Here is a 6,126-nt window from a genome sequence, read left to right as displayed (position 1 = left end):
CCGTGCCAGCACGTAGCTGACAAGTAAAGCAGGAGAGGGAGCAGGACACAAACTAAAGCGTCAGATCCTCCACAGACATCTTTGGCCAACTTGCTCAGCAACGCCTGCAAAGAGGGCAGCAGGGCTAGCCAGCACCAGGTGTTCCAGGTTGTAATGTTTGTTTTTACATTACATATAAATGTAATGTATATTACATTTATAAGAAGCAAATTAGGAGTTCTGGATGCAATTTAAGTATTAACTGTCCCTAAGACGATTCAAAGTAGAATACCTATTGTGATTGTCATTTTCAAGTGTTTTGATAGACTCAAGTGCAGCCGTGCCTATGGGGAGGAGAATACTGGAGTGTTCTTGTTTTAGACAGCATTTGGCCTCATAATATTGGTTGTGTTATTGTTCAGCAGCATAAGAACTGCATTTGTATTGGGCAATCAACAAACGTTAATTGAAACAAAGCAGCAAAGTGCAGCAAGTGGAAGGAGTGGCAAGAAGATTTTAAGTCTTGCGTTTCTTCTGAATTTTGTCACTGAGCTCTAAAGCTGTTTTTAGAAAAACAGATGGAATGATGATTACTGTTTCTTTTGGTTTCTGAAATCCTTTGATAAAAAGTATAAGGTGAATTTGGTAATAGCTGAAATAATTCTCAGCTAAAACCATTCTGCAATTTGACAACAGTGGTTGTTGAGATTACACAATCTCAGCTAAAGTTTGTTTGGCTGTGTCACAATGGCTTGGCAATCTGATACTTTTCTCAGGAGAGTGTATTTATTTTTATTATTGCTCTGAAAAAATTGTATTTGCTAGAAAAATGACTATCAGTGTGTGTAGAACTATATGATCCCTGGCAAAGGTTTGCAAAGATGGTCGCTAGAATTTGCAAACAGCCTGAAACAATAGCTCTGAATGCTATGATTTTATTTCTTTCTAATTTCAATGGAATAGTAAATTTAAAACCTCACAAATGAGATTTACATCCTACTCATGGAATGTGCAAGTGTTCAGACACAATTATCTCTGTGATTTTAATTCAGTGGTGCTCACCTGAAAACTAATTGGTTACGCTTGTTTAAGAGTATAATTGTACAAGCAGCCCGCTCCCACTTAGCAGTCCTTCTTTCTTTTACTGAGGAATGACTTAGTTTCTTCAGAGCTGATTTAATTATGTAAATAAATCAGCTGTATTTCTGTGCATGAAGAAATGACTGTGATAATGCTGGTAGAAGAGAGTTGGTCATCCGTTGGCTAATGTTGCAGTGGAATGTCAATGAATGAAGGACAGCTGTATTATAATGAGCAGCAAATAGTTCAGATGAATTTTTGCATTTTTGTATTTCAGAAAAATTTCTGGACACTGAAAATGTCTCAAAGAGAATGGTTCCTGCTACTGTTTAATCTCTCACTTTTCTGCATTGATGATTAGTGAGGCTTGTAACTGGCCCTCATTATTGAATTAGTTTAGTACCATTCTATTTAATAAGTGGTATGTTAGCCATTAATAAGCTACTTCTCCAAACTGCATCAGTTGCAGTTTGCAGCTTGCTAAAATCAGTCTGACCAACAAACTGCAGAAGGGGTTGACTTGGCCAAGTATTACAGACTAAGACTGTTTAAACATGTTTATATGAAAGTAAGGTCATTTGCTCTTATTTTGACATTTTGTGAGGCCTCAGAATAGCAGAGAGAAAGTACAATAAAATGGATTGGTTTCTGTAAATGAAGCTGTTTGTGATGGCAAGAGGACCTTGGAGCTGTTGCAGAATGCCTCTGGGATGTCCTGTCCATGCATCGCTGTCACTGGAGGTCTGACTTCCTCTGCTGTGCTCCTGAAGGAGAGAAGGCTGTTTGTCAGCTGCCTCGGGAACTGGAGGTGCAGGAGTTGGAGTTAGCTGTGCCTAAGCCTAAGCAGAAGCCCAAATAGCACTGGAAGACTGGAGATGTAAATAAGGAACTCTGCCCAGAGTCCTGTTGTCTGTGTTTCTCTGGGGAGGGCTCTTTGTGTTACAGAGGTGTGGGAGGAATCCTAGCATTAACTGAGCTGCTTCTGCCTGATCCTGGACCTCAGTACTATGGCAGCAGGATGTTTCAGTCTTGGCTAAGTCATTGAAGAAACAAAAAGTCCTAACTGTGTCAGTTTTCAGTGGAGTCTGGAGACCCATACTGTTGGGCCCTCTCAGACGCCAGTTGTCTACAGGGCCACGGCAGCCCTGCGCAGCTTGTTCAACTTCAGATCTGTCATATTGCTTTGTGGACTCTGTCTCCGTGCTCCCCTCCAAACTGGAGTGGCAGTTTGAGACCAGTGGCAATATGCTTGTTGTGTTCCTAGTGTGTCTGCTCCATGTTAGCCTGTTTCCTAGACATATGTGGGCATAGGCAGAGTTTTAAATGAGTAAAGGTTGACCAAGAATTGTTCAAATACTGATGGAGATCAGTAGATCTTTCTTCACATTCACTTTGCCAACATCTTCCAACCAACGTCTGCCTATGGTGAGCTTAAGGAGGCTATTTGTACAAATTCCCAAACTCCTAGAAGCTGTGAGGGATGTTGGTGACATGAGAGGCCCTCCTTGAAGCAAGGCTAATGCTTCACTATGTTCCTTGTTCCCAAGGCCTGCCCTGCATGGGAAAGCAGTCTGTCTCAGCCTCTTGTCCTTTCACATCCTTGCTGTGCAGGAGGGCAAGCTTTCTTGTGCCCCTTCCAAGACTCATGTCTGATCCCACTGTGGGAGCAGGATGTCTGTGAACTGGGAAATCGATGATACAGTGGCCACAACTGTAAGGGGAGAGTCCTGGACTGAATGTTTGGGGCAAACCAGAGTCTCTGTGAATTTTGGCACTTGAACAAAAGAGGTATAGTTGAATAGAATTGTAAGAAAAATTTTGATGGTTTCTTCACCATGGTCATGGGATAGGAGTAAAGAACAGAGCAGTCCTGACTGAGCTGCTGTTCACACCATCTCAGAGTGGGTTTGCATTCATAGCCTCTATCTGCCCTGTAGGCAACATTTTGAAAACGTGCCCATGGCAGTTGCAGTAGAAAGTTGAGTAACTGTGTGCAAGAGTCAGCTACGAGAAGGCCGAGTTCAAGGAGTGAGTGAACTGCCAAGAGGGGGCTTGGTACATATTTATTAATATATCAGTATATTCAGCAGCTGAGGCTGTGACAGGCTGTGTTGCTAGGCAGAACTTCCATCTTGTCATGCTTGACTATTCTGGAGTTCATTACTCACATGTGACTAACCTAAAATTCCCTCCTAGACACAGGAGTGGCTGGGGAGAGACAAGGTCTCATGTTTTCAGGTGGGTGAAAGGGTGCTGTGACTGTGTCTGTCTGGGTCATACATGGTCCCTTGTGAAGAACCCATGACAATGAGATATTTGCTGCATGAGACAGGGCGTGTAATTTAAGCAGTGTCCCTGTGCCACAACCTTTTTGTTTCCTCTCCCTCACCTGTCAATACCTACGTGAACACAAGGCTGGAGACAACTGAGCCTTCCAGATTTTTTTGGAGAAGTCTGCACAGAGCAGTAAAGCTATTCGAGTTTTGGTTACAGCCAGAAAGAAGGAAGTAGCTGAAAAGGTCAGGATAAGCATTAGTTGAGACTGCAAATGACATGGTAGAGTGGGGAGAGATTAGTGATCTGAAGGACCAGAACCAGGAGTATGATCAACATGAACCCCGCAGGAGTCAGGAAGGCAGTTTTCAATGAGTTAAGAAATCAGCTTGGTTAAATCACTCAAACTGGAGAGACAAACCTACAGGACAGGAGAAAGTAAGTTAGCTTTTATGATGGTTGTTAGGGCTGAGAATAAAAGTACAGCAGAAGCATGTGAGAACAAAATCAGAAAGACAAGCATGAGATGAAATGCAACTAGCGAGTGAAATAAAACCCCCACATCACTCCAGAAGCTCATTAATTGTGTGAAATAGAAAGTGTACTCTAATTGTGAAGTGAGAAGACTAAAAGGTGTCAGGAATGCAGTACCTTCTAGATTTCACTATCTAAGGTAGTAAAAAAATGAAACAAATGCATTAGTGAGGTGCATTTTCAGTTAAGAAAAGTGTAGAATGCTTAAGCCACGTATTTTCAAATTGACCTGAATTCTTTCTTTAACTATGTTCTAGAGTATTTAAAGCTCTTGCTAACAGATTCCTAGTGTCAGTAATCAACATATTTAAGAAGTTATGGATGCTAGGTGGGATAGAGGGAGGCTGTAAAGTGACAAACCTGGTGGAGAGAGGAAGGAAAAAAAACAGGTATGACATTATTAAGCAAATTAATTTTCCTAGAAAAATAGTGAAAAATATATTTATACATTCCTGAAAAATAATATAGGGATGAGTAACTGGAAACACGAACTCACATCTCAAAAATCCAATTGCCCTTACAACCACATGACATACCTTATGTCTAGAGAAGAGCTCTAGATTCAATATGTCTTGATTTTCAGGGAAATTTTTATGTGTTTCCCATATGGAATGTGTGTTCCGTGTTGGTTAATAATGTGTGTTCCATGTTGATCTGCAGCTAGATGTGTACAACACTTGTTGGAAAACCAGAATTACAGAGTTGTTTTCTATCAAAATGGAAATGTGTATCAAGTTGGATTGCACAGGTTCAGAATCTGGTGACATGGATGCATTCTTAAAAAAGGGAAAATGCTTATCAAATTGAAATATGTATCAGGCTGGGAGGGAATAGGTATGCTGGAGGGCAGAACAAAATAAAAAATCTTCAGTTAGAAATATGAAAAAAATGGAAAGTTCTTCAGCCAAAACAGATGCAACCCTAGGCAGGAATAATCAGCTGGTAGGACAAACTGATTAGGTAGAAATTCTGTACAATAGTAACTCAGGCTTTGAGTGGTCACAGACTGGGTGTGAGTCAACCATGGCTTGTTATTGCAAAAAAAAGATAAGCATTCTGCTAGGATGTATTACGAGGATTAGAGTTTGCAAGGCCTGGCAAGGAATTTTGCTTTGCTTAACAGTTTTAAAGCTAGTTTTGAATGCCGCACATAAAGAATTATGTGGACCACCTAAAGAGCAACCAGAATGTCAAGGGACCCAGAGATAATAGCAAATTATTTCAGATTGGTTAATTAGGGAAGAGTAAGAGTAGGAGAATGACAACAGTCAGCAAGTCTATGAGAAGTTACTGATGAAATGGGAATAACTTCTTTTCTATGTCCACCAGGAGCAGAAATTGCAACCTGATATTTTAGCTTAAACATTAGGAAAAATGTTTTTGAAGAGTAGAGTACTGGAAAAAAGTAGCCAGTGGTATGATCATAGTCTGTCATTGTCACTTTAAGAACAGACTGTGTGCATCTCCTTCATAATCAGAAATTTAGTTAAGTATAGTGAGGCTGTTAATATGACTTTCTGAGGACCCTTCAGCCCTCTGTTTTGATTGTTTTTAATGTCATAGAATCATAGAACCACAGAAGGGTTAGAAGGGAGCTTTAAAGGTTGTCTAGTCCAATCCCACTGCATTGAGTAGGGACACCTTCCACTAGACCAGGTTACTCACAGCCCTGTCAACCTGAACTTGAGCACCCCTAGAGATGGGGCATCCTCAGTTTCTCTGGGCAACCTGTTCCAATATCTCATTACTCTCATCATAAGAAAGTTCATGCTTATACCAACTATAAATCTTCTGGTTTAATGTTTGAAAATGTTGCCCCTTTTCCTGTCACTACAGGCTTTGGTAAGAAGTGGATCCTGTCCACCAGTACACCCATTGTCCCGTCTGATGACCTGGAGCACATGTCACTCCATCTGATACTAGTGGAAGATTTCAAACCAAAAAATCCTCCTCACAATCCTGCTCCTAGTTAAATTAATTTACCTATGAAACACAGTGCAACTTCTCTGGTGTAATCTTGATCTCATCTTCACCCTGTTGGTTGTAAATAAAAACTTGTGCAATGTTTTGGAGTTTTCTTTGTACGTAAAACCACATCTCTTTTTCTTTTCTTTTCTTTTCTTTTGACCCCTAAAGCATATGTTGTAATACTAAACTGGTCACACTCTCCAAGCATCTGCCATGAGTAAATACAGGAAGCCTCCTATGGGTATTGTACTTGGTATCTGGTAAACTCTGAACCTGAGAATTTCCAATCCT

Source organism: Anomalospiza imberbis, chromosome 1 (genome assembly GCF_031753505.1).
Source record: "Anomalospiza imberbis isolate Cuckoo-Finch-1a 21T00152 chromosome 1, ASM3175350v1, whole genome shotgun sequence".
Taxonomy (NCBI): Eukaryota; Metazoa; Chordata; class Aves; order Passeriformes; family Viduidae; genus Anomalospiza; species Anomalospiza imberbis.
This window is presented reverse-complemented; position numbering follows the sequence as displayed.